The sequence below is a fragment of the Pongo pygmaeus genome, chromosome 19 (assembly GCF_028885625.2).
Source record: "Pongo pygmaeus isolate AG05252 chromosome 19, NHGRI_mPonPyg2-v2.0_pri, whole genome shotgun sequence".
NCBI classification, from domain to species: Eukaryota; Metazoa; Chordata; class Mammalia; order Primates; family Hominidae; genus Pongo; species Pongo pygmaeus.
In genome coordinates, this window is record NC_072392.2 from 62559854 (window position 1) to 62577873 (window position 18020).

Sequence of the window (18020 nt, forward strand, 5' to 3'; positions counted from 1 at the left end):
TATGTGTGTATGGCGGTGGTAGTAAGGGCAGGTAACTAGATATATAAATATGGGGACTATACATATATATATATGTATATATACACTATATATATGTATATATATGTATATATACACGTATATATGTATATATATGTATATATACACGTATATATATGTATATATGTATATATACGTGTATATATGTATATACGTGTATATATACGTGTATATATATGTGTATATATGTAAGTATATATATGTGTATATATGTAAGTATATATATGTGTGTGTGTATATATATATACGTATATATATATATATATATATTTTTTTTTTTTGACAGAATCTCACCCTGTAGCCCAGGGTGGAGTACAGTGGTGTGATTTTGGCTCACTGCAACCTCCGCCTCCCAGGTTCAAGAGATTCTCCTGCCTCAGCCTCCCAAGTAGCTGAGACTACAGGCACACGCCACCATGCCTGGCTAATTTTTGTATTTTTAGTAGACATGGGGTTTCACCATGTTGGCCAGGTTGGTCTTGAACCCCTGACCTCAGATGATCCACCCGCCTTGGCCTCCCAAACTGCTGGGATTACAGGCGTGAGCCACTGCACCCGGCCTGTTAGGTTATTTTAATACATTTAATAAAGATTGGCATTAAACACATCCCTATACTTCCCGATGATCCACTTAGCTCCAGCAACCTGTCTGCCTCCTGCAGACTCTGTCGCTCCCCCTCTGAGTTCTTATAGCTCTTATACGTACTCCTGTATTTGCATTGGTAATTATTGGCTTAGGTGGCTATCTTACTCTCTGGGCAGGTATCCCTGAAAGGGCAGGGAGCCTTCCTTCTTCCTCCTGGAGGAGGAATACAGTAGGAGCTCAATAAATGTTGACTGACTGAGTGAATGGGTGCCTTCACTAATCATTTTCTTTGACTCCAAGGTCATTTTTTTAATATTCTTCCATATTTGTTTTTCAAGATGGAGCAAAGAAGGTGAATGAATCCCTCAGTCTTAGAACAAGAGGACACTTTCAGGACATGGGATGGGGGCTTGCAAGGTCTTTTTTCTTCAGCATAGCTGCCACCGATCCATGTGGATTTACCAGATTGACCTGATCAGGGCCTCTCTCTGTTAACCCAATCTCTGCAGTCTAAGCTTCTGGATGGATCATCAGATTGACCAAAGTCAATGTACCTACTTGATTAGGATTACAAAGAGCAGCCTTAGGGGACTTGCTCTTGCCTGCTGCCTCCCCAGCACAAGCACCTTTAGGGTTTATCACTGAGGCTGCCAACAGGGCAGAACAGGAGTAGCAGGGCAGCTTGCCATGATGTGTTATTAACGTCTCTACACTGAGCCCTCGGGATGGCTTGGCGCTGTCTGCTGGGATCTCTAGGAAGCCTGCTCTGCCACTCTGATCAATGCCCATCTTACTTTTCTGCCTTTCTTAAATCTCCCACTCATCCTGCTACCCTCCATCCCTTTCCTTCTCACTTGGTGGACGTACTACTTCATAAAAATATTAGAAGGCTGGGCTTCGTTTCTCATGCCTATAATCCAGCATTTTGGGAGGCTGAAGTGGAAGGATCACTTGAGGCCAAAAGTTGGAAACCAGCCTGGACAACATAGTGAGACTTTGTCTCAATAAAACATTAAAAAATTAGCTGGATGTGGTGGCGTGCCTGTAGTCCCAGCTACTTGGGAGGCTGAGGCAGGAGGATTGCTTGAGCCCAGGAGTTCAGGGTTATAGTGAGCTATGATTGTGCCACTGCACCCTAGCCTGGGCAACTGAGTGAGATGTCTCTGAAAAAAAAAAATAATAATGATAATAATTTTAAACAGAATTAGAAGCTCTCTAATGGAAATTAAATTTTTCCTGCCAGGGCTACACACCTCCCTGCCTCTGCACACTTCCTCTGCGCCTCTCCTTTAGCTTCAAACGAGAACATGCCCCTTCTCTGGTCCAGGGCCAGTCCTTCAGATGATTTCTGGATGTGCCTCTTTGATGCTCTCTAAAGACCATTGTTTTCCCCGCTTTCTCTTACATCTCCAAACTCCCCCTGCCTTCCAGATCATTCCTCACAGTATTCAAGCAGGCTCAGTTCCCTCCATATTAAATTGAAAACAAAACAAGACTCCTTTGAAACTACATCTCAACAAAGGCAGTGATCTCTAGTCAAAATTCTAGAAGCAATGGTCTAAGCCTACTGGCTCCACTTATCCATTCACTCCTCAACCTCCCTTTCCAAATAGCCTCTACCCCTCTAAAGTAACTGTTCCAATTAGGGTGATGTTGGGATTCATTAGCACCTGTATGAAACCAGCTTCATCATGCTAACAAGATGCCACATAATAATAATGAAATATAGGCTTATCAACAAGTTGTGTGAATTCTAAAAGCGTTTGTGAAAACAAACTAAACCAAAACAAAACAAGAAAAAACAAAGCTAAAAGCTTACGATGTCTATCGATATTCTAGATATGACAATTATCCAAAATGGTAAGTTAGTCTTGCAATTGATTATAACCACAAAAATACATTTCCTGTGAATTTAAAATAACCTATGAAAAACAATCGCAAATTTCTTATTTAAATTATTTAGTGAATATTTACTGAGTAATATGTGCAAACACTTGAGTTTGAAATGAAAAAGGAATAACAAATACATATACAACTTGTCCCAATTCATTAGGAAAAAAAGAGGAAAAACACCAACAGTTGCTGAAGGCCTGTCCTATCTGCCTGATGAGGTTATTACATTTCATTCTCCTAAGAGTCCTACACAGTAGTCACACTAGCCATTATTATCCTCATCAGCCTTTTTTTTTTTTTTGTGACAGAGTCTCACTCTGTCATCCAGGCTGGCAGGATCTCCTCTCACTGCAACTTCTGCTTCACGGGTTCAAGCAATTATTGTGCTTCAGCCTCCTAAGTAGCTGGGACTACAGGCATGCACCACCATGCCTGGCTAATTTTTGTATTTTTTGTGGAGATGGGGTTTCGCCATGTTGGTCAGGCTGGTCTCAAATTCCTGGCCTCAAGTGATCTGCCCTCCTTCGCCTCCCAAAGTGCTGGCATTACAGGTGTGAGCCACCACACCTGCCTATTCATCAGACATTTCTAGTGGTCACTGACATCTGGTTCACCTCTCTTTCTGAGTATGTGGAAGCCTGCATTTTCCAGGCCCACTGAAGTTAGGTCTATGACTAGAAGTGACATAGGTCACTTCTGTGTTGGCCATTAATTGCTTAAATGAGAGCCTTTACACACTCTCTCTCCCTCTTCCCCTGCTGGAACACTGGAAGTTTTCACGTGTTCCAGATGACATAGTTGTAAGGTGGTGAAGCCTCCATCAGCCTAGGTCCCTGAGTGACTACATGGGGCAGAGCTTCCTGCTTGCCTGCAATGGATATGTAGTATGAGTGAGAAACTTTTATCATGCTAAACCACTGAGATTTTGGAGTTGTTACTAAACTACAGTGCAGTACATTTGAATATACACAATGAAGGTATTCAGGAGTCAAGTAACTCACCCAAAGTCATCTAAGGCAGAAAAGTGGGGCTACAAACCCAGACTTAATTAGGCTCCAAAGTTTGCACTGCTTTACCACACCATGCCAGCTTTCATAATTATGTGAAGTCCTTGGCATACAATTGGAATTTAATAAGCATTTTATCTCTTATTATTGTATTATTATTATTGATAGTAACTTAGACATTTTCAACATTTGAGCCAAGGTTTTCAATTACATATATATACACACACACACACAAACACACACACACACACATATCTCTATGCACACACATATGAATTTATATATGTAACATACATGTATACATGATATATGTTTATATAGCATGTTTAACATATAATATTTATGTGTATATGTATATTCATTTAACTTCCACACTAAGCTCATGAGGTAGATCTTAGTAAATTTCTCTCTTTATGTCCATTTCTTCCTTTCTTCCTTCTGTTAAACAAGTTATTATTGAGTTTCTAAGCTATGCCAGGCACAGCACTAGGGGCTGGGTATATAGTGATGGCTGATCCAATAATTAAAGAGATTCAGTGATTTATCTCATGACAACTAATGGGAAGAACTGGACTTTGAACATAGGTTGTCTGATTTTAAATTTCAGGAGTTTATAATCTAATGGAAGGCAAAGAAAGCTACACAAATATTCAATACAGCAGTCAAAAAGCTCAGAGAGGGGGTATAGAGTTTGTCGTCAATAAATGTTATAACTAAACAAAAAAATACTATGGGGATTCAGGAGTGAAGGGCATGGTCACGTCCAGCTAAGTTTACTGGCAAAGGCTTCAAGGGAGAGGTGGAACTCACCTCAGCTTCGTAGGGCGGGTCAGATTTTGACTGAAAACTGTGACTGAAAGCATTTTAGGCCCTTCCAGTGGCCTAAAATTTTCAAAATGCATTTAGAGGAACTGTTCAAAATGCCGTTGGCTGCAGTATGGGCTTCACGTTAGAAATAGTAGGTGGTTAAGACGGAAAGAGGCTGTAGAATTGTGGAATGTTAGAGCAGGAAGCAACCTCAGAGATCATCCCATTGAGGGAGGTAAAGGGCTTTGATTTCAAAAGTTAACTGGTCTGTTGGAAGTGACTGCATGGATAATTTTGAAGCTCATTAGGGCTCGGTGGGAAAAAGCCAAAGATCAATTAACGATGAATTCCAAGGACACTATAGGAAAGTAGTGGTGCCTGAATGTCATTCATCTGGCATCTCTGATCTTGTCCAATCACTTCATTCATTTCACGCTCAAGAAAACTAAGATCTAGAGAGGAAAAGCAACTCTTCAAAGGTAACTACAACCTAGAGAGGGAAAGTAGCTCTTCCAAGGTCACATGGTTACATTGTGGCATAACTGGAACTAGAACAAAGACCACCTGATTTCTTTTTTTATGCATTTTTTCTTCACACTAGGCACCAGATTTTGGAAGATCTAGTGCATTTGAACTATCTGTAGGTGAGAGGGAAGCTCTGCAAGTTTTTCAGCAGGGAGATTGCATTGAAATGATGGTGAGAGTATGGTAGGCAGACTGACATGTGGAAAACAGAGGCAGGGAAGGGTTAGGTAAATTCCCAAGTAGAATTAGGACTCATGGACTAGGAACTGAACTGGGGCACTAGAGGTAAAAAGGATGGATGAGTGTGATTTCAACAGAGGAGAAACAATTCGTTGTTAGTAACAACACTGGCACTGTTGTTCATAAACAGGATCAGATCCCTGTTCTGGAAAGTGATGTTGAAAAGAACATTTTCCTCCAGAAAACCCAGACTAATCCCATGTTTAAACAATCCTTGGATCCTGTATTCCAGGCTGAAGTTGATTGTTTCTCTGAGGGCCAAACAGCCATATGAAAACTAAAAAAAAAATGAGTCCAACATCTGAATATTTGGTCTATATGACGCCAAGCATCCCACACGGCTGATTCAGAGGCAACAAGAGGGTGTGTGGTGCTGACTGTTGATGTGGACATTTTATAAATTCCACTAGGACTCTGAAAAATTTGGGTATGTAGAACATGTTACCTAGACAACACTTATTTGAATCCTTTTGGCAGATCTACTTCACTTGACAAGGAAATGAGACATAAATCATACCCTATCTCATTTAAATAAAATCCTGCTTAGAATAGTGAGTGGCCTAGTTAATAGTGGTCTTGTGTAATATAGAATAGCAGTCTATGTAATAGCAAGTATAATGGCATGGAACACTGACTCGATGGGTGATTATGAAATATTTTCTTAAAGAAAAGTAATTGCTAAGCCATGAGCTAGATAGAGGATGGTATAGAAAGAAACAGGTCCTGTGTGACCTTAAAGGAATCTGCATTTGGGTTTACTCAACTTTGAAACACTTAACAGAATGAAAGGCACACAGCAGTTACTCAAGCAATATCAATTTTCATTCCATGATACTGACACAGAGCTTAAAGTTCATAAGGCAACTTGAGTGAACCTATTTTACAGGATGAAAAGCAAATTAGGTGGGCTCTGAAACATTAACTAAGTTGTCCAGTGCCACCTAACAAGCAGATGATGGGGACCAGGTTTGATGCCTTTTGGCTCTAAATCCAGTGTACTTTTCACTACACCATAATAATGAGCATTTTATGTATATTACCAATTCTTCTTAGTAGGTTATAATTTTGGCAGTCTGTACTGGATTTTATTTTCCAGAGTGGCTTGTGCAATAGTTATCACCATCAAGTACTTTTAACTGACAGAACAGATTTCTATTGAGAAACAAATTGATGCATTATCCTGAGAAACTGGCTGAACTTTATGATGAGAGGCCCCAAGAATAATCTACAGGTCACAGACAATTTTCAACTTGGAATCTTGGGGGCATTTGACTGTGTTAAAAAGACTTTGCTATTTTCAAATAAAGAGGCTTTCAGAACTTCCAGATTGTTGATATTAAGAAAGCTGTGCCTCTAAATATTTTTTTCACATAATTAATTCATTTCTTCATTCAATCATTGATCTACCCATTAAACATTAATCATGTGCCAGCTACTGTGCTAAGGGCTGGAGAATAAGAGGTGAGATAGATCCCCACCCTCAAGCAGCACGGAGTCTGGGTAGAAACAGACAAACTCACAATGAATTAGGGTACAACATGAGAACAGATCCAGTAGAGATGGGCAGCGAACTATGGCTTGTTGAGGAAGGGCATCTGACTGAGACCAAGGAGTAGGGAGATGGGCAGAGTATTCCCAGAGGATCTGGCATCTAGGCTGAAATGCAACACATGAGTAGAAGTCATCTGGGTGTGGAGGAGGGTGGGATGCAATGGAGGTCTTTCTGGACCAAGGGAGCAGCAGATCCAAAAGCACAGAAGGGTGGAAAAGCAAGGTGAGCGGAGTATGTGGCCAGAGTTGAGGGGAACAAAAGACAAGGCTGGAGATATGGATGGAAGACAGATCATGAGAGGCCTTGGGGGTCCACATTTTTACTGTTTGACTCACATGGGGGATTACTCTTTACACCAAAGTCACGCCTGCTATTGCTGATGCGGATTTACCCAAATTCCATGATGATGTGTACAAACACCAAAACACACACACCACACAAAACACATCACATTATGCCTATACTCTGAGGAAAGAATAATAAACCAAAACTGTTCTGCATGTCTAGATGCTTTCTCCCTCATAGATGGGAGTTGGCGCCTTCAGTCATGTAGCTTGTGTGTTTGTTCAGATTGTCTTCTAAGTCTGATGGATTAATATTCACAGGCATTGGAAGGGAAGGAAAAGGAAGGCAAACACTATTAGGTAGAGCTAAATGGACGAGTTCCCGTTGATGGGCAGGCCTTGTGGCACTGCTATGCTACTTTTCCCCCTACAAAGATGTCAACAGCATAAACTACCTCTAAACTTTCAGGAGTAAGCTACCTCTCAGTTCCTTGGTAGGTAGAAGCCTGTTGCCAAGGGCACATCTTTCCAAGGAAACATAGGTATGGAGGTATGAAAGTTGGCATGGGTCCTGGAAGAAGCCCACAAGTATGTGTGTTGAGAAAATGTGAATCACAGAATTATAAACCAGGGGAGCTGGAAGTTTTAGGAAGCAAGCTAGATAGCCCAGGAGCCAGCCAGGGCTTTCTGCACCGCTACATGACTATTACTTGCTTCATGTATTGCTCAAGGCTGGACAGTGTCAAGTTTAAACAGTGGCTAGTGTCCAGATGAAAATCTGTATGCATAGTGGAGGTAATAATGAGTCATTTCTGCTTGGCTCTGCTCTTAGAAAAATCTCTGTGAACAATGTTATAGGCAAAACTGGCACCTCGGTTAGAAAGGGTTTTACCAACTTTCATTTCTTAAGGTTCGAGTATGGGTTTAAAAGAGAAAGAACAGGTTGGAGGAGAAAAACCTGTTTATCTCTGTTCTGACGAGCTCAACCAGCAAGTGTGGAATGTTAAATAACTCTGTAGACTTTACTAAGTGATTACTCTTTTTTTTTTCTTTTTTTCTTTTTTTTTTTTTTGAAATGGAGTCTCACTCTTGTCACCCAGGCTGCAGTGCAGTGGCGCGATCTCAGCTCACTGCAACCTCTGCCTCCAGGGTTCAAGCTATTCTCCTGCCTCAGCTTCCTAAGTAGCTGGGATTACAGGCGCCTGCCAGCATGCCCGGCTAATTTTTGTACTTTAGTAGAGACAGGGTTTCACCATATTGGCTAGGCTGGTCTCAAACTCCTGACCTCAGGTGATCCACTCGCCTCAGTCTCCCAAAGTGCTGGGATTACAGGCGTGAGTCACTGCACCTGGCTGATTACTCCATTTTTACTAAAAGTGTTATAGATAAAATAGGTGTTTGCTAATTGATATTTCCACTCATCTGTGTTTACAACATGTAGTTACAGCCTAAATTTTGTTCCCTCACCCAAATCCATATGTTGAATTTCCACACCCTAGTACTTCAGAATATAATTCTGTTTGGAGGTAGGGTCTTTAAAGTACTTAAGTTAAAAAACAAAGTCATTAAAGTGGACCCTACTCCAATATGACTGTGTCCTTATAACAAGAGGAAATGTGGACAGATATGTACAGAAGAAGGACCACATGAAGACCCAACGACAGGATGGCCATCTATAAGCCAGAAGAAAAGCTTAAAACAGACCCTTCCCTCATAGTCCTCAGAAGAAACCATCCCTCTTGACACCTTGATCTTGGGCTTCCAGCCTCTGGAACTGAAAGACAATAAATTTCAGCTGCTGAAGCCACTCAGTCTATGGTGGTTTGTGAGGCGGCCCTAAGCAAATAAACATAGATGCATACTCATTACATATAGATATTATTAAGTTTATAATGTGGACATTTTAAATTTGGTTACAGAATCCTGACTTCTTTTAGGTAAGGGAGAAGTACCTCTCCTTAGTTTTATGTATTCTTGGTGAGGCTCTAAATAAGACCCCCTGCCCTGACTACACTTGGGGGTGGGGTGGACATGTGACCCAAGCTAGGCCAATCAGACTCTTTTCTGACTTTGACTTTGAAGTGGAACTAGGATGAAAATAACAACAGAAACTTACTCATGGTGCTGATCAGTGAAGCTGGTAAAGTTTCTGCTCTCACAACTGTGTTGCCGCCTGCATCCTGCATTTTGGCAAGCATGGATGTCCAGCATTCCCATAGACCCTGAAAACTGTCCCAAATCTTCTACAAATTATTTTCTTTTAAGTTAGGAAGACACATTTTCTATAGCTTGCAATCAATTATATTTAGAATCCAATTCATGAATTTTTTTTTAACTGAAATCTAAGAGAAAAGTTAATTTTTTTAATTTAAAATCTTTTCCTTGCCTAGTCCTCTATAGGGTTTATGCAATAATTCATCAGTCAATAAATGTTTATTAAGTATATATGTGTCACACATTTTGTTAGCTGATTTCATCCAACTAGATGCTGAAAGATGTTCTGAGTAATGTGGAGAATTATGGAAATTTAGAAATTAGTTATTTCATATATTAACAAATTGCATTATATACAGCCTGTATAAGTTTGTATCAGCAGCTCAAGCAAATTTCATTTAAACCTAGAATTTTAAAATCAGGAAGTATTTATTGAGCACCTACTGTGTAGGAGTTTCGTATCAAAGTAATACAGAGTGGGATACAAAATGGAAATAATGATTATCTTCCCTGAAGGCAGTTACTAGGACCCCTTCAGATACATTTCTCAATTAGTAAATAGGAACAAGTTCTATAGTAAATACCAAACCTTAAGACAATGAGAAAAGTTATTCTGAATACTGTTAACCCTAATGATACTACCACGATAGAATTTGTTGTGTTTATACTATGCTAAGCAATTTAATGCATAATCTCATTTAATCCTTACAGCAAAACTCTGAGGTCAATACTATTATAATCTTTATTTTACAGAGGAGAAAACTGAGGTTAAATGAGACTAGGAAACTCTCCAGCAACCTTTATAGTTCTTAAAGTGGCATACAAATCTCCTCTAATTCTATTTGACCTTTGGCATCATCACCATCTCAAGTATTAGAGGCCAAAAGAGCCCTCTTGTTTTTTCAAAATAGTTAACAAAACAGAACAACTTCACACCCCAAGGTTCAATAGCATGAGAACCTGTGCACTATGTGCCACTGTCTCTTGTCTTCTCCTGGGTTTAGAACTTTGATTTATTTGATCATTCCTTCTTCACCTCTAAGGTATCATTACTGTTTTATTTCTGAGCCTGGAGGGTGTGAGCTTTAGCAGCAGTCTCTACCAAGACTGGAATTTCAGAATAAATCAATAGGCATCTTCCACGGGATTCGTTACAATGGGATTTCATACTTACCATTACTCGGCTCCTAGACTAATTTAATGGAAGCAATCGGTAGCTCCCATCTCTTATAAAAGTTTCCATAAGACAAAACATGAGAGCTCTGTTCCATTTTTTTCCTGGAACTCTTTATCTCTTATGAGCATCAGTAATCAAAGTGGCATTTACTAGCTTGACAAATGAATAAACCTTTACTTTCCCACAAGTTCAGTTGTAGGCATCAAGCTCTCCTAAAGTTTCCATAGCAAACAGACCGCTGAATGTAGTGGAAAATAAAGAAAAAGAAAGAAAAAAGAAAAAAAGAAAGAAAGGAAGAGAAAGAGAAAAGAAAGTTAGCTATAAGGAAAAACTGTGTAACAAGGACCACACTGATCCTACATTACTTTCCTAGAAACTTGCAGAGTTTGTAATTTTTATCATTTACCTTTCTCTCCACTACACCAATTCCTAGGGGAGGGTTCATTTTTTATTCATTCTGAAAGTTTACCATCAATCATCCTCTTAAAGAGCTTGCCAGAAACTTGGACAGAGCCTCATAATAAAATTGCAGAGACAGAGGACTAATTGATTTCTATAAATAATGTTTAGCTGTAAAGATATGAAAGGTGGTTAGAACCACATGTATTAATCTCCCTTTTGCTCCATCTGTGTCTGCAAAAGCAGACTGTACCTTGACAAAGTACCCTGACTATTTTGCACTGCAAACACACAGCAGGAGAGTTTAACACCAGATGGCCCACCCCTCCCATCTCTCTGCCCTGCCCTCCTGCCCTGCCCCCAGCTCTGGTCAAATCCTCTAATTACTCCTATCCCCTGCCCCGCCCCGGCCCTCTTGGTTATATCCTATAATTTTAAAATGCTATTTCCATTACTATCCCTGCTCTACCAACACGCAGGAAAGTTGACAGTGTCCCATTTCTCTCTGCCCCTCCATCTTTCTGTCCAACAAACAAAAATACAACCCAAACCTCAAATGCAAAAGCATTTAATCAGACTGCAAGACTGACGATGTTCAAGAAAAACAGTAACTACTGGTGCTAAAGTGTTATTAATGCTTGTGTCTTGGAAAGGGGGAGGGTAGAGTTTAGAGTGTGTCTCCAATGGACACTCTCACACACTACTAGCTTTAATCACATCGCATAAAAACACTTAGCAGTTATTACTTGTCAACATCTTATAAAATGGGAACAAAATTATATCTGGGGAAATATATGCTGGTTGGACAAAGATAATGCTATAAGTCTCATATTTATTTCAGAGTTGCTGAAAAAATGTTCAGAACTCACAGAAGTACTATCTGCTCAGGCTAACTGTGATATGCTGAAATAAAAGGCAAATTAGAGACAGGGCAGGGCCTGTGTGATAGATGTCCAATTCTAAATTATGAAATTAGGTCATTACAGACTCAAGTGCTGATTCATAGGGGCAGCACTGTAGCCTGTTCAGTCAATCAACTGGTTCCAATCCCAACTAAACACAAAACAAAATGTCACACTTAACATGGAATATCATTTTCTGGATATTGATTGATTAAATGCAGAATGATGACTTTTATTCAGGAGACAGGGGAAGTTTTCACACTAGACAGAATTCAACAAAATTGGCCCATTTCTTCCTCTTCTTCTTCTACTTCTTCTTCTTCCTCCTCCTCTTCCTCTTCTTTCTTCTTCTTCTTCTGCTTTTTTTTTTTTTTTTTTTGGCCTAGACCATTCCTAGATGGTGGTAAATATTTTCTATAAATAAGAATGCTAAGGAATCTTGTTAATGGGGCAACACGAATGACTAAATTGCTGTAAATAAAGCAATTCTATATTAGTTCACTTCTGATGGCATCAAGTATTCCTGATAATTATCCTACTTGAAATATGGTAATAATTTTAAAAGCTTTCACAGATACCTTCCTTTTCTGTAGCTTTTCACGTGAGGCAGATCAAAATTCCCCAAAGCTTTTATTTTAGGGGGGAAAATACATGCGGTGTTTAGCAATTTTAAGCCTCAGTAAAGTTAACCACACTTATAAAAAAATCATTTATTTTTAGCATGCGCTCCTCTATAACATTCCCTCCCTCTCCACATGCTGTGTTGTTGTCTGTCTTTACCCCCTTGAATCTGCTTGCTCAATTCATTTCAGCAGTTTCTTATTTTGATGGTACATTCCAAGAAAGTAGAAGCTGTTCTAGCTCCACTTGCTTTGTCCAAGCCCCCAGTGGCTTAATGAAGGCTACTAGCACTGATAATAGCCAGCAGTGTTTTAGATTTGCTGACTTTTTCTTATAGTTTCATTTCGTTTCATTTCTGCTAGGGCCGTAACCTCATCTAAGCACCAGGATGGAAGAAGGCAAATGGAAGGGATCATTGTGGAGGCTAAGATTGCTTTTCTTCTTCCCTTTCTTTTTAAAAAGGTCTTGAGTTGGGAGGATGAGCCCATGTTGGAACTGGATTGTCATGCCACTTGAACTCAGTTACTGACCAACTTCTAGGAATTAGGCAAGATAACCATTGGGGTGTATGTGAGGGGAGTTGCTCAGCCTGTGAATTAGCTTGAGTGTTAGGGCACTGGGTGACTGATCCAACCCTGAGTCCATGGTGTTCAAATGGCTGAAGCATTCCCAGCAAGTGAAAAATCAGCACATCTGTTCATTGGATCAGTGGGAGGAGCCTGCTGAGCCTGAAACACCATGGCAGATGCGTCTGGTGGATTATTTAGCATTGCTGAAAGCTGGGGTGTTCTCCATGTAGGCTGGCTGGAAAGTTATGAGTGCCAAGAAATACATGGCACTATATTTATATTACCTGGAGTTGAAGAACTGTGTAACCCAGTTTCCACTGCTTAAGGCAATAAGCCTGAAAACGGGAGTGGAGAGGAACATGTACTGGTAAAGCTAAAGTTCGGATTCCACGTATCCAATCAAGTGAAGCCTCCACTGCCTTTTGACCTATAGATTTACACCTATAAATGTACCCTCAAGCACTAGATTAAAACCTTGAGGTAGGTAAGTAATCACTTGTCAAGACTGAATGCATCAGTAAGTTTAAAGGAAGTGGAGTCCATGTAGAAGAGCCTATTTAAGTGCCTCAGTGGGAACTTGGAAATCCAAACACCTGAAGCTAAGCTATGAGCTTCTTGAGTGCCAGGCAGGGAAATAGTCCCTGGTAAGACACCACAGTCCACACATACTCCTAAAGTCTCAAGAGAGGAAGGAGGAGTCGCCAGGACTCCATTTGCATTTGGACTGTGGTCTCTGGGAATAAGCAAGCATTGTTTCCCAGTGTGCTAATGATGGTCATCCAAGAGTATAAAGTGATGAGCAGCCCTGAGGTCCAGCTGATCCCTGATAGGTGTGTCCCAGAGAGACCCACTCAGCAGTGCACATTCAAGTTGTGGTCGTCAGATAAAGCTGCTGCATTGCCCATTTCCTGAGCCCTCTACATTCCTCCTCACTGTTTTAGATAGCTGTCTCTGGGGTCTGAAATAGTTAAGAGTAAGTATTTGGGATTCCCTTCTTCTCTACCCAGGTACCTATGCCCAGAGTCCCCATCCTCTCCCTTTTCTGTCCCCTGCCAGGTGACCAGTGTGTTTCTGCTGGCTCCCAGTGGCCTGAGATCTCTCACTGCAATATTCTACCAGGACAGTGCTCTCCTCAAGAGAACCTCTGAATCCCACTGTTTTGGAGACCTAGAGAGGCCAGCCCTTCCTATTTGGTAACATCTAAGCTAAATACAATAAAGCCATGCCAATTAAGGGAGAAGAATGGTGCAGATGGGGGGCTGGCAAACTTTTTCTGTAAAGTGCTGGCAAGTAAATATTTTGGCTTTTTGGGGCTATACAGTCTTTGTTGTAACTACTCAACTCTGCTGCCCTGGTGTGGAAGCAGCCACAGATAGTATATAAATGAGTGAACATGGCTGTGTTCAAATAAAACATTATTATAAAAACAGAAGGCAAGCTAGGATTGCCCTGTGGGGCTGTAGTTTGCTAACTCTAAGCATAAAAGAAAGAACATGAGGCAGGAAAAAAGAACCTGGCCCCTAGACACAGCCCTGACCTTAACCAGCTGCAAGACTTGGCACAAGTCACCTTACTCCTTCCTTTTCCACCTCCCACATTCCCAAAGGAAGCAAGGTATAAAGAGGATAATATATGAAACCTACCATGCACCTTACGTTTCCTGTTGTCTTGCTCATCTGTGGCCCATAGTGCAAAGGTCATGGGATTAGTTTGGACAATAACACTATCATTTTAAGCAGCTGCTTTGAGATAACATATGTAATCTCTCTGCTTTCATCTTCACAACTCATTGAGGTAGATAATGTGGTCCCTCTTTAAGAGGTGAGGAAACAGGCTGGGCGTGGTGGCTCACACCTGCAATCCCAGTACTTTGGGAGGTGAAGGTGGGTGGACCACTTGAGGCCAAGAGTTTGAGACAAGTCTGGCCAATGTAGTGAAACCCTGTCTCTACTAAAAATACAACAACAACAAAAATTAGCTTGGCGTGTTGGTGCCTGCCTGTAGTCCCAACTACTCGAGAGGTTGAGGCATGAGAATTGCTTGAACTCTGGAGGTGGAGGTTGTAGTGAGCCAAGATTGCACCACTGCACTCCAGCCTGGGTGACAGAGTGAGACTCTATCTCAAGGAAAAAAAAAAAAAAAGAGAGAGAGAGATATGAGGAAATGGAGAAGAGGGAAGTTAAATAACTTGCCCAAATTACATAATAGGTCAGCCTCAAGATCAGGATTCAAATCCAGGCCTATCCAACCACATCCAAGTTTCCCAGACACCATGTGACTTCCTACGTAGGCTGCTTAGTTTCCAAGCCCTTCACTGTAACCAACCACTTTGCAGATATTGTCTATAGAACACTGTTCTCTGCGCAGTTGCCGGAGTGATCAGATATAATTATTTCTATGTAAAAATTTATCCAATGGCTTCCCATTGGTCCCTATCATGACCTACAAGGCCCCTGTGATCTGTGTCATCTCACTCCAACCTTCTGACCTCTCCTCTCTGCTTCACTCTGTTTCTGCCCCAGGTACCTTGCTTTGCCTTAAGACATGCCAAGCTGACTCCCCAAATCAAGAGCCTCATACTTATGGGGGTCCTCAGCCTCGAGCCAGTGCTATTCTCCCAGTGTAAGCACAGCTTATTCCTTCACTTAATTGGTGCCTCAGCTTAACTGTCACCTCCTCAAAGAGAACCTTTGAGGACCATGCCATCCAGAAAAAAGGAAAGTTCTTGGCTTTCAATAATTACCTGTTGATTGTCGAATAAATGAAAGACTATATTGGAATGAAGAGACAGAGCGTGGCTGGCTTAGGACCAGCTGCTTGGCACATTCCAAGGGCAGCGATTCAGACCTCTCAGAAGTGAGAAGCCTTGTCTCATGGAAGAAAGGTAGCTTGCTTGCCTGTATCAGAACAAATGACAGTACTGCTTTGTGTCATCTTCAAAAGTACCTAATACAGGAGAGGTGACACAAAACTGGGAGAGATTAGTCTCATGACTCTGAATAAATGTCAGAGTTACAAGGGACCTGAGGAGTCCTCTAAGGTCCAGCATTTTCCAGCTTCCAGTCTCTGAGCCACTTCTTGCTCTACTTCCTCCTCTGTCTGCTATATTCCTCTTTGCAGCAGCTGCTCTTGACAAGACAGGCCTCCCTCTCCCAAACCCTCCTATCCCCCAGGGTTGAGGGGGGCATGAAGGCTTTAGATAACTACTTTTGTTGGGAAAACACTGTTCTCATTTAAACTCTGTCACTTCATGGATGAAGAAACTGAGGGTTAGAGAACTGAAATAGTATGGTCCAAGTTCTGCCACTAATTAGTGTCAGATCTGAGCCTAGAGCCTAAGTCTTCTGACCACAAGACTAGTCCTAGCTCTACACTTCATGGAACAAATGGTAATAATACCCCACACTGTTCATTCAATTCAGTTCTACAATCATGAATGGAGCCCCCCAAATGTACCTGGCCCCCTAACTGGTTAGAATCAGGGGTAAAATATTGAAAACTGTATAGTTCCTGTCCCCAAAGGGTTTACTGAAAGTTCGAATACATAGTAAAAGGAATAAGTTTTTTTTGTTTGTTAGTTTGTTTTTTTGCATTGGCATATTGGTTAATAGGTTAATTCAGTAACCAGTTTAAACTCAGCGAGTACTTCAAGTACCTTCTCAGAGGTTCCATAAGCAGTTATGCTTAGGCCTCACTCTGGATGTGATTTTATAAGGAAGGAAGGAAAAAGAAAGAAAGGAAGGAAAAGAGAGAAAAGGAAAGGAAAACTGAACGGTGCTCTGGCCTCCTCCTTTCATGCCTTACTTGCACTTATCTCTGGTTTTTTCAAAGGTCTTAAGCTTCAGGTTCATTCTTGAAAAGCTTTTTGGTAAGGTCCTCACCTACTCTGAACTCCTGAGGGGAAGTGAAGTAGCTGAATCAGTTCCTCCTATTAGTATCCCCTACCAGGACCTCAGCCAGGACTTCAATAATAACCTTCTGAATTATTGTAGAAACCTGTGATTAGTATTAACCAAGTCAATAACAGGCATTTCCTCCATCAACCAAAGGCACATTTGAGGTCTTCTGGACCAACCTGGGTCAGTAACAGGAATTCCAATACCACCAACACAACCCACAGGGTTAGTATGTGTCAATCAGTCCTGTCCTGCCTAGCCCTGGCTCAGTTCTTCAGAGATGACCTCTTACAAAAAAAAAAAGTCCACTTCTAACTTTAGAAAAAATTTTACTTCTCCATCATCATGACAATAAAGTCCATAAAAAGTGAGAGAGAGAGAAGGAGAGAATCCATGTGGGAGACAGTGAGAGTGCATGAACAGTCAGAAATCATGAGCAAGAGTTGGCATTAACATGGAGACAAGTAATCCCTGGTTTCCTTGTTTTATATAAATAAAATGATAAGGATAAAAGAGAAAACAGACCATAAAGTAAAAACTTGTCTCTAGAAGCCTCTCTCCTTTGATCTCCCCATTCTCCCACCTCCCAAAAGACAAAGACACACATTACAGACCCAAACTACTTCGGAGCAACATTTGCCTGTTTACAGAAATGAAATCAGCTTTCCCTCTGTCTGACCATGGATGCTCACCAGCTAACGCCCGAATTCACTCGCCCACTCAACTCACATTTTCCTGCCTGTTGAATGCAAAACAATGGTCTCCAAACACCAATTACCGATATTCAGAACTATTGTTTTCCTACCCTGGTTAGAGACGCCTCCATGAGAGACACGGGACTGAGCTCTTGAGTTGAAAGAGGATCTGGGGGGGTGGAGGGAAACCCCTTTGAGAATGTCCACACGGTCCCGTTGCCAAGGGAACCCTGGCTTTATCCAGGGAGACTGAGCATGGCTGCCTCTCCCACGGCTTGGCTCCAGGAGTGTCCAGATTACACTGCAGGGTCAAGAGGAGAGGCAGGGGAAGTGCCACACAGGCTTGGTGACAAAGAAATCGTTTTCAAAGAATGAAAGAAATGGTGAAAAATATCTTAGGAGGTGCCTGGTGGGGAGGGAATAAGTTTATTGATGATGCTGCGATCAGATTTGAGTTGGTCTTTGTGCCCCTGAAAGGGGTGGGATTCGAAAGTATATCTGAAAGGAGACAGGGTGGGAAGGAAAGAGAGAGTGAGACTGAGAGAGGAAAGGTTGAAAGGGGTGGGTTTTAGCCTCCTTCTGCGGATGCTGAATACTAATCAGGTAAACAATTA

At 41.2% G+C, this 18020-nt stretch overlaps 1 protein-coding gene across 1 annotated transcript in view; it reads right to left on the bottom strand.

The window, feature by feature from the left end:
* Positions 1-17572, bottom strand: part of ANKFN1 (ankyrin repeat and fibronectin type III domain containing 1) — a 361962-nt gene extending 344390 nt beyond the window's left edge. The window contains exon 1 of the mRNA XM_054457189.2: positions 17517-17572. The gene's annotated coding sequence lies outside the window, so the exon portion shown is untranslated. The remainder of the gene's footprint in view (positions 1-17516) is intronic.
* Positions 17573-18020: the final 448 nt, after the last annotated feature.